The sequence below is a fragment of the Humulus lupulus genome, chromosome 5 (assembly GCF_963169125.1).
Source record: "Humulus lupulus chromosome 5, drHumLupu1.1, whole genome shotgun sequence".
Classification (NCBI taxonomy): domain Eukaryota; kingdom Viridiplantae; phylum Streptophyta; class Magnoliopsida; order Rosales; family Cannabaceae; genus Humulus; species Humulus lupulus.
Window position 1 is genome coordinate 86,484,422 of NC_084797.1, and position 19,829 is coordinate 86,504,250.

At 36.8% G+C, this 19,829-nt stretch overlaps 1 long non-coding RNA gene across 1 annotated transcript; it reads left to right on the plus strand.

The window, feature by feature from the left end:
* Positions 1-1,299: 1,299 nt before the first annotated feature.
* LOC133777501 (uncharacterized) lies at positions 1,300-4,064 on the plus strand. The gene is made up of 2 exons (XR_009868619.1): positions 1,300-3,315; positions 3,429-4,064. It is a non-coding gene; the product is annotated as an uncharacterized LOC133777501 (long non-coding RNA).
* The last annotated feature ends 15,765 nt before the right edge of the window (positions 4,065-19,829 follow it).

A 19,829-nucleotide genomic window follows, 5' to 3' on the forward strand; every position in this document is an offset into this window, starting at 1 on the left:
ATGTAATTCATTAAATAATTTAACTAATATATTGTATTTGAAAACAATATGTTAGTTGAATATAATATAATTATCTTGAATTAATTAATATCAACAAAGTATGATATTAACTTATTATCATATAATAAATTATTTAGTTTTTATAAGATAAAGTTAATTTTTATAAATTGATATTTATGCATTTAAGAAATAAAATATTATTTATTGTAAAACACTTAACAATTTTCACTTAAGTTGAAGTGCAAATATGAGATTTCATTGTAGGCATCAATAATTGTCTTTTATGGGTCTAAAATGATACAATGAGATATCCAGGTATGTCCAAAAAAATTGGGAGCATTTGTAGGTGTTTAAGATACATTTTTAGGATGTGGGTTAGGTCTAGAGGCAATGCGTTTCCATCTGAGAGGCAACACATCGCCTGGGCTGAAAGCCATTGAGAAACAATAATAGGCAATGTATCGCCTGTCACTAGGTGACGTGTTTCTTGTGAGGTGATGTCTCACCAAGCATGTTCGTACAAGTTTGTACAAGTCCGTACATTTACGTGTTCTTAGCTCCAATGATGTGTTCAAAGCTCTAATTCTATTGGTTAGACTCAATGTGTAATGCCTTGCTTTTTGGGCGCGTACTTGTAACCGTGTTGTGATGGTGAATTGAGTATTGAATATTATTTTGATTAATATATGCTTGAGCTAGCAAATTTCACGTGTTTAGTGATAGCCAATGTGTGAAATGTGTCATTTTGGTCAAACCTAGAATTTTTGTCTCAGACCGAAATGGAAACCCTAATTGGGTAAATTCTTGGGTAAAATGAGTTTGGAATTGAGTAATTATGGAAAATAATAATGGGCATAAAATTGGTTGGTTTGTTTTATTGTAAGGTCTAGAAAATAAAATTTTTGTATAAATAATTTTGAAAGTGCATTTTTGTAAAAAATTCTTATTTAACCAAAAATAGAAATTTTGGAAATTAATTACATAAACTATAAAATATAGGAGTGTGACCACTTAAACTAAACGGCAAGACTTATTAAATTTAATTACTCTAAGTTAAAAATTTAATTTGGCGAGGTAAGAAAATTTGGTAAAAAATTACCGCTTGGGTAATTATTTTAGGGTAAATAATTAAGCATGTGATTAAGTAAAAATTAAGAAAAAAAATTAGGGGCTAATTAAACTTAAGTGTCCAGCCATAGGGGTATTGTGTTCATTTGGTAAAGCTTTTAAGCATAGGTATTTAAGCCCCAAACTTAGGCTAAAATCCTCATTCGTGTCTTTATTTTCTCTCTCAAGGAAATTTCCCTCTTCCTTCTCTCTAGCTTGGCCAAACTCCTCCTCTCTCTCTCTCTCTCTCTCACTAAATTTGTTCTCTCGAGCAATACTCAGCCCACATACAATCACATATTCCTCACCTTTCTTAAAGAAACCCCTTAGAACTCAAGAGCTTGGTTTTTCATGCAACTAGGAAGACAAGAGAACTACAAGAGGTAACATGAACACTCTTGTCTTGTTTTCTTTTAATTCTTTTAGTTATTTCATGGCTGACCATGTGGTGTTTGGGAGTGTGTGTGTGTGAATGTTGAGAGCTAGAACAAGTGAGTTTGAGGAGCTAGAGCCAAACCACTACATCTAGAACTACAAGAGGTAAAAATGGTAATGTTTTTAGTTTTTGGTTAAATATTGTGTAGCTGAGTTGCATGTATAGTTTTGATATTTTAAATCAATTCTTGGTACTGTAATTATATATATTTAGTTGATGATCATGCGTGCATGCATATTTTGTTGAATGGTTAGAAGAGGAACCAAATATTCCTTTAGGTTTCTATGATTTTATGCTGCCAAATATTTAGTCTCGACTTCAAAAGGTTCAAATAAACTCTACATTTACTTGTTTCCGTAGTTTACTATCTTTATTATGATTTTTTAGGAAGAGTAGATACTCATAGTGTGTAAAAACGTCCAAAAAAGTGCAATATTGGCTAAGTTATGGGATTTGGAAAAATGTAGTGTATTTGAAAATGGTTTTAAAAACAGTACATGCAACCAACTTTGGACAACGAGTTCTATAAAAAAAATAAAGTATTTTTTTCACTAATTTTTTAACTAAACACTCTTGATATATTGGCAATAAAACTGCTTAAGTTTCATGGAAGAATAATGAAAATATTAGGAGTTTTACTTTTCCAAAGTTTAGAAAAATTAAGGTTATTAAAAACTAATGCTCTCTAGGCAATACATTTTGTGAACATTTTTTACCAAGTAAAAATTATATTTTGACCTAATTTTTCTCATGGAAATTTTTCACCATATCCTAATATGGACCTAAAAAAAAGATCAAAATAATTAGCCAATTGGATTTTATGCTTTAACAAAGTTTAAGAAAAGTCATGATTTTAAACTGGACAGTTTCATTCAACACTTTTTGAAAATAGTTTTCACTAAGTAAAATTGTATATTTTGGTATAAAAATGAAAAAGACACTTCTTGGTATAGCCATGTTTGATTATGCAAAAGATGAGAATTTTTAGTGATAAGGTCTTTGGGATATAACCTTCTAAAGTTAGGAAATTATCACAAAACAAAATAGTTTTGACACTGAGTTAAAATTTGGGATTTTCTAGAAAAAGTTAGATTTTGATTTATTTTTAATGTTAATAATTATGGGCTTAGATTTTGTAAAATAAATAATTATTAAAGTTAATTTGGATTTAAGAAATAATATTAATACAAATTTAAGAATTTTATTTAAATAAAAAAAAAGGATCCAAAGTCGTATTTTTTTTAAAGAAATTAAGGATAATTACTTTTTAATCAAATGAAATATTCTTTTAGTTTTTTAAAAACATATTTTATTATATAATCATCTTTGAAATTATTTTCTCAATAAAATAAAATTGACTTTTTTCTTAAAGAGTTACAAATTAATTAATTCTACAAAAATTAATAAGTTTCTTAGTAAATTATAAAAAAAATACAATTTTGTAAAGTTAACATGTTTTCAAGATATTTAAATCGACTAGGTTTGATAGTGGGAAATGGACAAGAAAATACACTCAAAGGTCGATTTTTAATAACTAGGCCTAAGATTGGAATTTTTTCGGGGAACTTAGAATACCACTTTATGGTTTAAATTGAGTAAGGACTTTTATACCCTTACTAGATATTCTTCAATGAACTTAATGCCCAAAGTAGTTTAATCTAACATAATTGCCATAATTAATCCGAGTATACTGTATGGTAACTACAGTCTTCACTAAATTGGACGGGACTGTCTGCGGAAGGATTTTTCCCGTATGCAGCTAAGGATGACTTGTAAGTAAATGTTTGATTTACGTGATTACAACATGAAATTAACTAGTGTATTGTTTGCTAGAAATGAGACTTTTACACTACTGATAGAAGGCTCATTTTGGGACAATGACTAGGGGGTCCTAATGCACTACTTGAGATATTTTACGGTCTGGTTCAAGTTCGTGATAATTATTATAAGGTTCGGTTCAAATCCGTGACAATTATCATATGGTCTGAATCAAGTCCATGACATTTGAAAATTATTCGGTCTGGTTCAAGTCCGTGAATATTATACGGTCCAGTTCAAGCCCCTGAAAATTATTATACGGTCTGTTTCAAGTTTGTGACAGTTATTAGATGGTTCGGTTCAAGTCTATGACAATGATTATTATTGGTTCGATTCAAGTTTGTGACATTTGGCCCGAAGATAAGTATTCTAGTAAACCCTAGGAGTCTCAATGAGCCAGTGTGATTTCACGTACCCTTGTAATAGTGTTAATGCCCTTGGTGACCCATTGGTAACCCTCGAGAGTGATTTAATGCCCTTGGTCTCCACTATTGATTTATATGTATGTTATTGGGGACAACTTTGGCAACTCCCATGTTGGTTTTTAGGGTTAGAAATATTATTTTGTATCTGTTCTGTGGATTGGTTTTTTGTAAGATTACGACTATTCTGTTTATGTTGTCTGGGTTAGTCTTGATATTTTACGAAAGCTTAGGCATTCTGTAATTTTTTGCCTAGGGCTTGGATTTATTCGGAACCTTAATTCTGGTATGTTGTTTAATGCTAGGCTAATGACTTGGTCATTGACCTTTTGGTTTCTATAATGTTTTTATGTTGTAAGATTGATCTTACTAAGCGTTATCGTTTACTTAGTTTTGTCATGTGTAAGTATGTGCAAGGACAAATTGGGATAGTGAGCTCTATAGTCTCCTTGCACGATGTACATGTGGATCGACCTTAGGGAGAATTGTCATTTTGAAATTCTTTTTATTTTAAGTTTAAAACTCTTTTGTCTCATTTCAAAACCTTAAAGGATGATAGTAAATATATTTAGTGTGTGCACGCATCTCTTTAAAAATAATTATATGGATTTTTGAGACTTTAAATTTAACGAAAATCAATTATATTCCGCAATGTTTTGTGTTGGTACTTTTTGGTTGTTATATAATGATGGTGCCTACACTATAAATAATGTTTAATAGAGTTGCAAATCCTTTATCACACTTTTCAACTTCTATGTAAGCTCTCTCACTCTCTAGCTCTCAAAGATCACAAGTTTTCTCTAAGAAACGCACCAAGAATCGCTTGACTTGTAAGAGTTTTAAAGGCTTGTTTAATCTCACTTCTCATTCCATCTCGGTGAAGATTCAAGCATCTTTGGGAAGGCTTGGAATAGAGATTTTGAACAACAATATACTTATTGTGGCAAGCCTAGGTTTCCAAAATAAATGTTGTATCTCTCTAAAATCCTAATTTTATAATTTGGTTATTCTACTGTGATTTACTTAATTATAATATTGTTGTCATTTTATCCTTTATTTGTGTTTATTATTAGGGGCATTATATTTGCATCCCAAAATTTAAATAAGGTACCCCATTTTTATTAAAAATTAATATATAATATATATTTTTCTCAACTGATGATCACATTTACTATTTTTTTCTTTGTCATATTCTAAAAAATACATATAAATAATACAAATTTTAAAAATTAAAACAAAAAAATATAAAATATTGTTAAAGTAAGAGTTTTTTTTTTCTAAAATATATACTTTAATATTTAAAAAAATTATGAAAACAATATAAAATAAAATTATTGAAATTAACAAAAAAAAAGAAATTAATGAATGTAAAAAAAAAATATAGAGAAAAAGTTTTAAAATTTTATTTTTTTAATTAACGGGGTGCCCATATATATTCTTGCAGTGGAAATATGATTACCATTATTTGCATTCATACTTTGAATATGGTTCTTGATTAGTCTCTAGGGTTTGTAATATTGAATTAATTCATTTAATCATTGTTGATATATGTTATTATGAGCCATAAATTCCCACCAATCAAAATCTCTATTTCTAATTACTTTTTTTGTGTGTTTTTTGCATTATCAACAATGAGAAATTTATTCATCTTCTACAACTCTCAAATCCTTGCTTCAAGATTTGGTTTGTGTTGAACACATAACCATAGGAAAACAAAGAAAATTCTACTTGGATATGCTCAATGAGGATATGATTATAGATTCAAAGTCTTCATAAACAAAGGATGAGACTACTCTATGGGATTACTGTTAACTCTATGAAATAAAATTATTTTTCATTACTTTTTCTTAGGATTTGCATTAGTTTAGTGTGTCTTATGTTTATTTTCTTTAATTATTATTGTTAATAGTTAATTTGATGTTTATAATTCAAAATTTCAGGAGAAATTATGATGTTTGGTGTTGGGCCAACATTTTTTGTTTAAGTCAAATTTTGATTTGGTTTGTCTCTATGCAAGTCTGAAAATTAATCATTAATTTTGACTACGATCCAAGCATTTCCTGGGTAAAATATCATGAAATAGAAGTTGTAGATATATTTCTCAGTTTTTTATATCATTTCGAATCATCTCATTTGGAGTTTGGATGCGAAAGTTATGATCATTTTACTGAACAATGTCGAATCAGAAAAATGCTTTCGATAGTAAGCCATGCTGGCCAACATGAAATTTTTACGTGCCAACGTGGTGTCATGATTATGGCTTATTTTAAGGTACTTTTATTTAAGGGGAAATATATAATTTTAATGAGGGTTAAGATTAGAGATCAGATCTGAACGTGAAGAGCAAGTTTTTTGGAAGAAAAACACAATGCAACATTGAATTTTGAAGATTGAAGGTCGTGTACCTGGTTATGTCTAGGCGTTTGATAACCTATTTGCACATACCTGTTAGGATTCAGGCCTTTGGACCTGATTTAGTTCCAGGATTTTTTGTACCTACTTAAATTCCAAGATTTTTGTTTTGCTTTGAATTTTCTTAACTTAGTTCGCATCCAGAATTATTTTGAAAACTTGAGCTTAAAATGCAGCGAAATTTCAAAATTTCAAAATTCTAAGTTGCAAAAATTTATCCTAAGTTTGCATAATATTTCAAAGACTATCGAGGTTATAAATGCCCCCCAAGCAATCAGAATTTATAAATATTCTAGATCGTTTTTACAAAATTAACTCGTGGTAAACAACAAGATTAAATGAAAAAAAAATTTGGTGTCGTGTTTAAACTACACAGCAACCTTTTATTAACTCAAATTCAAATAGAAGACATTAATTTTATAATTAAGCCTTACAAAAGATGATATAAATGGATCCTAAGAAAATTTCCTACTATCGGTAGTATTATTGTACATGTAAGACATTCCAAATTCGTGGAACCACCTCTCCATTTTGCCGAGCTAGTTTGAAGGTCCCTTCTCATAAAATTTTCACGATTTGATAGGGTCCTTCACAGTTTGGCCCAAGTACACCATCCTTACGGTCTTTGTTGGCTAGAAATACTCTTCAAAGAACCAAGTCTCCCAATTTGAGTCTTCGCTCTCTGACCATTGAATAGAAGTAACGTGTCACCCTTTGCATGTAATGGGTGAGTTGCAACTGAGATTCTTCTTGTCGCTCTTCAATTAGATCCAGAGATGTATAAAGAAGGTCATGATTTCGTTCCTGGTCAAAGGTTCTTTGTCTGTGTGACATCACTAGAGTCTCAGCTGGGAGTATGGCTTTGCTTCCAGAGGATAGGGAGAAGGGAGTGTGCTCAGTTGAGGTGCAATGTGAAGTCTTATAGGCCTAGAGAACTTGTGGAAGCTGTTCAAGCCATAGCCCTTTAGCATCCTCTAGTTGTTTCTCCAGACTCGCCTTGATTGTCTTGTGTACTGCCTCAACCTGCCCATTGGCATGTGGGTACGCTACTGAAGAGAAACTTTTAATTACGTCGTATTTCTAGCAAAAATTCGTTAATAGATCTCTATCGAATTGAGTTTTGTTGTCTAACACCATATTTTTTGGGAGCCCAAAATGACATATTATGTTCTTCACTATGAATTCTAGTACTCTCTTTGAGGTTATATTCGCCAGTGGTTCTGCCTCAACCCACTTTGTAAAATAGCGATCGCGACAACTGCATAACGAACTCCTCCTTTGCCAGTAGGCAACGAACCAATTAGATTGATTCCCCAGATGGCAAATGGAGAAGAGATCATGATTAACTCCATGGGTGCAACACAGGAAATGGAGGCAAAGTGCTGACACTTGTCGCACTTTAGAACATATGACGTCGAGTCCTTTTTTAGTGTTGGCCAAAAATAGCCCTGCCATAGAACCTTCAAGGCCAAACTTTGCTCACAGAATGGTCTTCACAGAATCCCTCGTGGATTTCTTTGAGGATAACTGCGCTTATTTGGGTAGAGCACATCTCATAAGAGGCATGAAATGGTCTCGCCTGTATAGGATCCCCTCGTCCATAATATACCTCTGGAATTGGTACAACAACTTTCAAGCGTCCTTGCGATCTTCAGGACATTTTCTAGACGTGTAAAACGCCCTAATGTAATTCTTTGTAAAACATTCACATAATCATAGGTTTATGAGAGAAAAGCCACTTAATATAAAATCTCAGTGGCGTTTTGCTAAAAACATGCAAGTTGGGCCCAATAATTTAAAAGAAAATATCAGTTTTCATGCAAAGTTCTAAAACAACTAAAAGTTCAAGTCCCACTGTTAAGTTTGAAAAAGTCCCATTAAACATGACATTATTAAAAGATAAATGGCGTTTTAATTGATCGTTTCTCGTCCATAGGATGCCCCCACACCATAAACACCACAACGATAGAACTCCCTACATCACCACGCGTGCCATAGAGAAACCTATTTGCTACCTGAAAGGGAAAGTAAGGGGGTGAGTTAAAAGCCCAGTAAGGAAGTACAAACACAAACAAGCAAAACACAACAAAACTCAAACATATTTATCCATCTTTATACATCATAGCATCATTGTCATAATGGCATAAATATCGTAAACATAAACATATTCACGTCAACATAACATCATCATCATATCATAAACATCATAACATCATCATAACCACACATCATAACATTATCATAACAACAGATCATAACATCATCATAAACATTTCCTTGTGAACATGGCCCGCTAACTTGTCCATGTCACCCTTTGAGGTAAACAGGATCTCTGGTCCTTGAATAACCTCGGCGCGTTCGCCCTTTGAGCTACGTCTTCATATCCTTAGTAACTCGGGTTACGTCTTCATATCCTTAGCAACCCCTTTTTGATGTGTCGCGTTCATCACGCTAACATCCATTCATAGCATACATCATTCATACAATCCAAACGTATCATCATGTCAAGCATTTCATAATCCATAGCGCAAAGCATCATAACACTTTCGTTCATACAACACTCTTACCATTTACAGCATAAGTAAATAAATTCTATCTAACTTCCTTACCTCAGGTCCAAGCTAAGTAAAACGAAAACTTCTCAACGAGCCTATACCATAACAAAAATAATATTCCTTAGCTTCACATAAACACTATTTTGCCCACTCATATAAGTCATGTGTGCATGGGCACACATCGTGAGAGTTACTCACAACATACAAATATGCATAGTTACACATAAGGTCATAAAAGAATAATCCACATTCTAATTATTTTGCATGCAAGATCTTTCTATAAAAACTATATGGTTGCATAATAGACATAATTTTGGACGTAAAAGTGAATTTTCATGCGATCTGCACACGTGGGAACGTTGTGTAAATGTGGCGTTTAAAACGATAATACTACGCATCTCACTTCTATCGTTTTAAAAATAATAGACTTGTAACATACTTTGTTTACTATTAACTATCTTCTTAAAATTACAAGGTTCATTAAATCTCTCAAGACATTATTTTTATTTCATAACATAACTTTATTTAGCCATTTAAAAAAATATGTGATAAATTCATTTATTATTTTCAAATTACAAAGAAATAACAAAGACTTGAAATTTATTTAAAATACCTATGATTATCATGTTTCCTTAGAAAATATCAATTTAATTTTAATTAATAGAATTACATAATTGATGTGAGGAAAATATAAATTTTAAGTGTGGGAAAAAAATCTATTGTGTTTGAATTATTTTAAGACTTAATTTTATATAACATAAACTTATATGTGAAAATCAAATAATTATTTTAAACTTATTAAACTAAACTTTCAGCCATCATTTAATTTATTTAAAAATCAAAAGTGAATTAAATTCAACATTTTTCTTAATTAAATTAAAGAAAAATCATAACTAGTAAAATAACCACTCATATTATATTAAAAAAAATACCACTTTTAATTTTTACCATAGTTTAGGATATTAATTTATTTTAAAATACTAATCAAATTCATTTTATTGAAACACACTTTACATTTTTAAACAAAAATTCCAGCAATCAAATTTACCATAAAATCACCATTCTTTTTTTTTTTTTTTTTTTTAAAACTCATATTTTCATCAAAATATATAAAAAAAAACTGAAGGTAATTAATTGTGAAAAAATATAATTTTAAGTGTGAATTAAAACACTATTTTATTCTCACAAATACCACATATCATTAGAGACATTTCTTATGCATGCATATCATTATTTCATCAATCTTTTCACCAATTAATCACAAAATCAGCAAGCATAATTCATCATGAATTTTATCTTTTATCTCATGCCTCTCAAAAATTCATACAAAATCATACATGTCTAATTAGCACAAATAAATTACAAATCCTAACATGCTCTTATTATACAAATAATTCAATGAAAAATAACTAACACATATTCAATTACAACCTTACAAAACCTTATTCTATTTTCAATGAGTTCATACATGCAATCCAACAAAACAATAATCACAACATGCATTAATAACATAAACACCAATATTCATATACGCCTTTATATTAAACCTAACATGTTTCTATCATTTTTCATGCATACCATAATTTATTGATACATAATATCATATACATCCTATCATGTTTCTAAAATCACAATTATTTTAAAACATACAAGGAAAACAATCATGATTGAACTTCATCCCTAGGCCGAAACTCCCAAGATTCACCACAAAAAAATCACAAAATTCTCATCTATCTTCACATGAAACCTAGCATGCATCTATCATCATCCTTGCATATTCTTACATAAATCAATGATTTTAAAGTGATCATAGCAACATAAACATAAAATACAACCTTCACATAAATCTCATCAAACACATAATCTCCCAATCATTCCCATGAGTCTTTTTTAACAAACCATATACTTTTCATGAGAAATAAAACCAAACATAACCTCCTCATCACCAACTATTGACCAAACCATTAAACACCACGGATAGACTCATCAAACCAATAGGTTAAGAAAAACCATTACCTCTCTTGATTGTTGAATCAATATTACTCTAGCAAGAAAAACCTTGTCACCTATAGAGGATTTTCGAACACCATACAACCAAAGAAAGAAACCACAAAATATTCTTAGATTAGAGAAGAGGAGAAGACTCTTATTCAAATATTTAAAACACCAATAGATTAAAACATACCTAGGGTTTTTTTTTAAACCCTCTCCTTCTCCTTCTCCTTCTTTTCTTCCTCCTTCTCTCTCTTTCACGCCTCTCTCTCTGTCTCTCTCTCTCTAGCTGGGGTTGAATGAGCATAATGCTTTTCCCCTCTTCCATTCCTCCTTTATCCAAATTCTCCCATAATGACCCAATTAAAAGAAAAAGGTAAGTTTCCTATTTCTATTATCTCTCTTTAATTTTTATTTATTTGATATTATTAAAAATTGATAGATAATAGGAACATGATCACACCTTACCCAAAATAACTATTATCCTCAAATTTAATTTATTTTCTCAAAGAAAAATATTAAAAAAAAATCCAATACTAATTATTTTATTTTATTTAATCTTTTTAATAATAATAATCAATTAAATCTAATATAAGGAAACTAAAAAAATGTGTAGAAAATTCTACACATGTGCATCATGCTACCATGCACTTGCACACACTAAATTACTATGGTGCATCACTACCTACCATGCACCTTAGTGCATTCAACCAAATCTCACATAATCACATTTTTTAAAAAATAAAATAATTACATATCATTTAACAATTAATTTCACAAAAATTCTACCAACAATTCTAACAATTAATTAAAATAACAAACAATAAAATAAAATAAACAAACATTTAAATAAAATAATTCACCACACTTAACACTTAAATAAAATAAAACAAAACTTAATAACTAATTTTTTTTTTTGGTGCACTACAATATACCCTCAAAAGGAATTTCGTTCTGAAATTCTTTCTTACCAAATAATTCAGGGTATCTTTCTTTCATGTCTTCCTCCAGCTCCCATGTTGCTTCTCATTCCGTACTATTCTTCCACAGGACCTTAACTAGTGGAATCATTTTGGATCTCAATTCCTTGATTCCCTTTTTAATAATGCACTCATGTTGTTCATCATAACTCAGGTCCTGCTTCAGCTGTAACGGCTAGTATCTCAAAACATGAGAGGGGTCTGACACATACTTACGCAACATCGAGATGTGAAAGATGTTATGCGTTTTAGCTAATACTGGGGGCAATGCCAAACGGTACACAACCTGCCCTACTCTGTCCAAAATCTCAAATGGACCAATATATCTAGGGCTTAACTTTCCTTTCTTTCCAAAACGCATAACACCCTTCATTGGCGAGACCATTAGGAAAAGAAACTTGCCCACTGAAAACTCGATGTCCCTTCTCTTGAGGTCAGCGTAGCTCTTTTGCCTACTATGCGCGGTAAGCATCCTTTGGCGAATCTTCCCAATCGCCTCACTGGCTTCCCTAACTACTTCAGGGCCTAAAATCTGTTTCTCCCCAACTTCATCCCAGTGCAGAGGAGACCTACACTTATGACCATAAAGCATCTCATAGGGAGCCATCCCAATAGTAGATTGGTAGCTGTTATTATAAGAGAACTCCATTAGAGGTAAATATCGGTTCCAAGACTCTGAAAAGTCCAAAGCACAGCATCTCAACATGTCTTCTAAAATCTGTATAGTCCTCTCAGACTGGCCATCGGTCTGAGGATGAAACGCGGCGCTAAACTTCATTATTGATCCCATAGCTCTCTGTAGCCCTTTCGAAAAGTTCGATGTGAAAACTGACCCACAATCAGAAATTATCGACTTTGGCACCCCATGAAGTCTCACTATCTCACTAACATACAAATGAGCATATTGATCCGCCAAGTATGTGGTCTTGACTGGCAGAATACGGGAAGATTTAGTGAGTCTATCTACTATCACCCACACTGAGTCTTGCTGCTTGGTGGTTCTAGGTAACCCTACCACAAAATCCATTGTTATATCCTCCCATTTCCATTCAGGAATGTAGAGCGGTTGAAGCATCTAGTGTTCTGCTTTGACTTGCTGGCATGTCAAACATCTAGCAACAAACTCAACAATGTCCCTTTTCATTCCATGCCACCAATATAATGCCTTAAGGTCTTGGTACATTTTCGTGGACCCTGGGTGCAAGGAATAAGGCGTTGTGTGCGCTTCTTTCATAATACTTTCCATAATTTCAGTATTGTCAGGCACTCAAATCCTATCCTTGTATCTCAACAATCCACCATTAGACATTGTGAAATCGCTGCTGCCACCTTCTTGTACCAAAGCCTCTTCTTTCACTAAGGCTTCATCCAATTTCTGTCCTTCTCGAGTTTGTTTTAATAGGGAGGATTGCAATGTGAGGTTCGCCAAACTTCTAGTCACCATTTCGATGCCAGCATTTATGATCTCTTTTTTAAGAGGCATCTCTATTGTACATAGTGCCGAGACATTCCCATGTCCCCGCCTACTCTGAGCATCTGCAACCACATTAGCCTTGCCTCGGTGGTATAGAATCTCACAATCGTAGTCCTTCACTAACTCCAACCATCTTTGCTGCCTCATGTTCAGTTTCGTTTGTGTGAAAAAGTATTTCAAACTTTTGTGGTTGGTGTATATCTCGCACTTGTGTTCATACAGGTGATGTCTCCATATCTTTAGTGCGAACACTACTGCTGCCAATTAAAGTTCATGAATGGGATAACGTTGCTCATAATCCTTGAGCTTTCTGGAAGCATAAGCTACCACCTTCCCATCTTGCATCAACACGCATCCCAAGCCATTATTTGATGCATCACAATACACTACAAATTTCTCTCCCTCAGTGGGAACACAAAGGATAGGCGAAGAAATCAGCTTATCCTTCATGGTCTAAAAACTCTCTTCACATTTTTCAGTCCATGCAAACTTCTGATGTTTTCGGGTTAAGTTGGTCAACGGAGTGGCGATCTTCGAGAAACCCTCGACAAACTTCCTATAATAACCCGCCAACCCTAAGAAACTCCGAACTTTTGAGGCATTCTTTGGTTGGGGCCAGTCTCTAATGGCCTCGATCTTTGATGGGTCTACTGCTGTCCCACTCTTAAACACTATGTGCCCTAAGAAAGTTACCTGTTCCAACCACAACTCGCATTTAGAGAATATGGCGTACAACTGATGTTCTCGCAACCAGTTCAGAGTCAGCCTCAAATGTTCCTTGTGCTCCTCCTTGGTCTTGGAGTAAATAAGGATATCATCTATGAATACTACCACAAACTGGTCCAAGAAATCCTTATATACTCTGTTCATCATGTCCATAAATGCTTCTGGGGCGTTGGTGAGTCCAAAATACATCACTAAGAATTCATAGTGCCCGTAGCGAGTTCTGAAAGCCGTCTTTGGAATGTCTCCCTCTTTCACTCTCAACTGATGGTACCCGGATCGCAGATCAATCTTCGAGAACACTGCTGCCCCTTGCAATTGATCAAAAAGGTCATCTATCCTAGGCAAAGGATAATTATTCTTAATGGTGACCTTATTGAGTTCTCGGTAATCAATGCACATCCTCATAATCCCGTCCTTCTTTTTCACAAATAGGACTGGTGCTCCCCATGGCGAATGGCTAGGTCTTATGAACCCCTTATCTAACAACTCCTATAGATGGTTCTTAAGTTCCTTTAACTTTGTCGGTGCCATTCGATAGGGCCCTATAGAGATCGGTGCAGTTTCAGGTGCAAGCTTGATTACAAACTTGATTTCTCTGTCCTGAGGTAGTCCTTGTAATTCTTCGGGAAACACCTCCGGGAACTCACAAACAATACGTACATTTTCTGGCATTAGTTTTGACTCCTTGGACTTATCCACCACACTGGCAAGGAACGCCGAACATCCATGTTGCATCATATTCCGTGCTTCCAGTGCAAATATTATGGGTGTTCAAAGGCCCGCTACTTCGCCTCTAAAGGAAAAGATCTCTCCTTCCTTTGGCCTGAACTCTACGGTCTTCTTTTGACAGTCTATCGTAGCCCTATGTTTGGATAACCAATCCATGCCGAGTATGACATCATAATCCGATATACTTAATTCTATGAGATCTGCTGGGAATTCCCTGTCTTCTACCGTTACAGGTGTTAATGGTAACCACTTATTTGACAACATCATATCTCTCGATGGCAACAATGTACTAAAGTTATGTTCAAACATCTTATAAGGCATATTCAGTCTATCAATCACATTCATGGAAACATAAGAATGAGTCACTCCAGAATCAATTAAGACTCTAAACATTGTACCAGATATAGGGAGCTGACCTGTAACTACTGTGTTGCTGTTGGCCGCTTCATTCTGGGTTAAGGCGAAAACTCTTGCTAGCACCAGATTGTTATTGTTATTCTCTCTCGCCTTCCATTGTGGGAAATTCTTTCTCAAGTGTCCTTCCTGGCCTCACTTGAAGCATTTGTTTGTACTGGCCTGACACTCTCCTTGGTGTCTTTTCGAGGATTTAGGACATATAGGATGCTCTACTGAGTTGCTTTGTTGGTTCTCACGGTTCTGGTCATTGAAGCGATTATCGCAGTTGCTATGGTTTCGAGAGTTGTGGATGTTGCTATTTGTGGCTGGAGGTCTGGGTCTTTTATCAGCCCCACTATTCTGCCCTTCATTAGGGTTTCTCTTGTTGCCCTCGTGGAAGCTCTTGTTTCAGTTGTTATCTCTTCTAGCGGCATTATCCTTCCATATATGTTTTTCCAAATATTCAGCTTCAAAAGCTCTATCCAGTACCTCTGCATAACTGACCACTTCAGCATTGGTCATCCTAATGTCCCTTGCGATCATCGGTTTGGGTCCCCTTACAAACCTCTGGACTCGCAATGCATCAGTTGGCACCACGTCAGGAGCAAATTTGGCCAATCGATCGAACTTCTGTGCATAATCAGTGACCGGCAGATTCCCTTGTACCAGAGTTATAAACTCATCAACCTTAGTTGCTATCATGGCTAGACTGTAATACTTCTTACTAAAAGCCTGGACGAACTCCGCACATGTTATGGTATTCTGATCACGGGTCTGTTTAGTCAAGTCCCACCAAATCCGTGCATCCATCTTAAGTAAATAAACTGCGCAGGAAACCCTTTGGCGATCATCTAACTCCATATGATCAAAAATAGCCTCAACCAAACTTAACCAATCTTCTGCCACCATTGGATCCACTTTCCCCTCAAAAGTTGGTGGGGCTTGTTTCCTGAAGCGTTCATACACTGGTTCGAACCCATAAGCTGCAGGCAGTGGTGCAAGTGGTGGTGTTGGCAGCGGAGGTTGCGCCACTGGTACTTGAGGTATTTGGGGCGTTTGGGATGTTTGCGTTGCTTGTCTAGCATGTGCTAATTCCTCATCTCTTAGCCTCAACTGTTCTCTTAACCTTGCTACCTCTGCTGCTAGGTCCACAGATGGTGCTGCTGGAGCCGCAGATTGAACATATGGCATTTCAACGTCAGGGGTGGCCGTAGTTTCAGACCTTGTGGTGGCACCCTATCCTCTGCCTCTTCCTCTTCCCTTTCCTCCTCTTCCTCTAGTCGACATGATGAAGTTCTAAGGCAATCAAAGGAAAATAATAAGGAAGGAACATTGCATATTGGTTTGATAGATATTTGCAAAATCATACATTCAAACCACATCATTTAGAGTTTGCAATAAAATATCCATAGCATTCAAAATGTTTAAATTATTCCAAAATTAAACAATCCCAAAAAGTGTTTAATTAACCAAAACATAAATCCCTTTAGGTCTTAGAAAATTTATTATTATTCCATCTTATTTATTAACAACCCATGCGACGATTACGTAATGGACTCTAGTCCTCAACGATGGACTCGTCCCCTGAACTATAATAAAAAACGTTCTCCGGGATGTGGAAATAGCCGGGAGCACTCGCCATTATCTCCATTCTAGTTGTCAGACGTGGTATAGCTTGCAATACTTCCTCAACTACCAATTCTCCTTCCACGTCATGTACCGTCTCCAAACGCTCTTCTATTCCGCCATCATCCATCTTTACTAACACCAGCTCCAGATGACTAAAATCGTAATTTACCAGAAAATCGCGACTTACAAACTCAAGTGTGCTAAATTCCAAGTCTTCTAGCACAACATCATTCCATGATCGATTCAAGTGATGAAGAGCCTCCGAGTACATTGACAATGCATCTCTCATAACCCAAAATTTCTCTATGGGCCATAACAAGGCTCCCATTTTATTCATGATTCCCTGAATGCGATCACAGACCTCCTTTGCCATTTTTAGAACCGCTATTTGCCAATCATAGGGATCCTCTTCAAGATGGACTTTGGGTATGGCGCGGATGTAACGCCCTGGATAGCCAAGACCGTTACAATGTGTACTTATAAAGGTGCAAGACTCGCTAATCAAGTCAACATTTTAAAAATGTGTCACTAAACATGTAAGAGCTAGGGTTAAAACGGTTTTGGTCTCAAAAGACTCATTTCATATATTTAAGTTGTATTAAACACGGGATCCCACAAGAAAGTAGAGTTAAAATAAGTTTACAGACTCCCAAAAATACATGAGTATTCACTAGCCGTACTAAGGCAAAACAAACAGACTTCAGGTTTCATGTCCTTGCCCAGACCTCAACCGTGGCGGCTGAACACCTGGCTATGTACATTCCGCTCGCTGAGCTCTCCAGTCAAGGCTGGTCCAATTTTCCCTTGCCTTTACCTACACCACGTAGCACCCGTGAGCCAAGGCCCAGCAAGAAAACATCTTTAACAACTCAATCAATGAAAACAGATAATTAGCACATGTTGACGGTGAGAACTCGTAGAGTAAATTTAATTTTCAAGTAAAGATAGCCAATGGAAAAGCTGTAGAAACTTAAGCAATAACTCAAGAACAATGATAGAACAACAATGGAGAAATCAATCTTTCATTCACTCTCAAGCATTTGCTACAGTAAATTTTCCAACCCTCTTTCAGGTGGAGTTAGAGTTCATTTTATAGTAGGCTCTAATGGCCCTGGGTACATGGTGGTCCAAGAGACCAAGTGGTACATAAGTACTCTGTCAGGAGAGTGGTTTCAGAGGTTGTGGTTGTACATCCAGTACAGGGGCAGGCGTCAGGAAGATGTCTCCACTACTTGTCCGTACCAATGTCAAAGGAGTGGTGACAGACATAGTGGCGCAGGTGGTAGTGGTGTCGACTCTGATTCCTGGCCGTAGACGTACGGGCCATAACCCTTATCCCAGCGTTCCCCCTACCTGCTTGGCATGATAGCCACGGTCAGACGTACGGGCCCTTACAAGCCGTACCCCGTACGAGATTGTACTATCATGACCCTTCAGAATCATACTTGGACCTTCCCTTTTAAACGGTGGGGTTTTCATAGGTCCCCATGGGTGATGCCATTTCGCGATGAAGGGTGCGGGATGCCCTCTCGCGAGGCCCTCATGACATGGTCGTGGGGAGGTGAGGGCTTGACGCACGAGGCGGATGCACGCAGGGGTGCGGGACCGCGGGACACGCCTGACGCTGGCGTGCGCGAGGCAGATGCGCGCAGGGGCGCGGGCTCGTGGGATGCACCTGATGCTGGCGCGCGCGAGGTGGATACGCACAGGGGCGCGGGACCATGGGACGCGCCTGACGCTGGCCCGTGCGAGGCAAATGCGTGCAGGGGCGCGGGACTGTGGGACGCGCCTGACGCTGGCGTGCGCGAGGCGGATGCGCGCAGGGGCGCAGGGCCAAGGGACGCGCCTGACGCTGGCGCGCGCAAGGCAGATGCACGCAGGGGCGCGGGACCGTGGGACACAACTGACGCTGGCGCGCGCGAGGAGGATGCGCGCAAGGGCGCAGGGCCATGGGACGCGCCTGACGCTGGCGCGCGCGAGGAGGATGTGTGTAGGGGCGCGGAGCCGTGGGACGCGCCTGACGCTGGCGCGCGTGGGGCCATGGGACACGCACATGCGAGGCCACGGCACGGGGCATGAGCCTGGGCACATTTGGCCATCTTGCGGGGCTCGGCCCTAAGCACGCGAGGCCTTCCCACGAGACATGCACCTGGGCACACGAGGCCTCCCCTATGCGTCACGCACCTAGGCACGCAAGGTCATCTCGCGGGGACCTTTGCACACGTCCTGGACCTTTTATGGGCCAGGGAATATTGAGCGTCCACACTTGCCCCCCAGTCTAGGAGAGGACCTTTAGGTGCTCTTGTAGACTATTCTCCTTAATTCTTATAAATAGGCCTTCATGCATGGCCTATTATTTTCACCTTACTTCCTTGGCTTAGTGGTTTAAAGAATCCTTCCTCTTTCAAGAGGTAATGGGTTCAATCCCTCACAACTCCACTTTTGCCATAGTTTTCTTTATTTTATTTTATTTTTTCATTTTTCATTTTTTTTACATATGAGCTAATTTCTTGGGGTATCTATTTGAAGGCTAACACATCCTTTTGGTCTATTTTTGCAGGTGCGTAAATTCGACCTTTTGGTGCTTTTGGCCCTCGACCCCCTTTCGACCTCGACAACGCTCCATCTTATCTGTTTGAGGTATATTTTCTTTTTCCCTCACGTTCATTGGGTCCAAATTAGCATTAATCGGGATGGGGTACCTTGGCATGAGCTTGTAGTAAGTTTGACCATATGCATGCCCCTCTTTTTTATACCCTGTAGTGGGCCATTTAGGGCGTTTGCATCTAGAGATATTAAGCCTATTCCTTAGTGTTTTGTAGCCATCCCCTCATTTATACGTGATCCCCTTTTCGTTTTCGGGACGAGGTCTCATGTCCAGTGACGGCCCATCCAACATACCTCTGGGGGCTGAGTTTATTGACCTGTCCTCAGACTCAGAGCCACCTGAGGGCAACCCTCACCAGGACTATGACTCCGTAAGGAAGGCCCGCATCCGCCACCTTGAGTACATGGCTGAACTTAGGCGTAAATTTTGGGTGGTGGAGAGCGAAATTGACTCGGTGTCGAGAGGAGACGGAGCACCTTTCCCCCCCCCCCCCCCCATACCTTAGTGACCATGTAGTGAGCCTTAGGATGACCCTTTTTGAATTG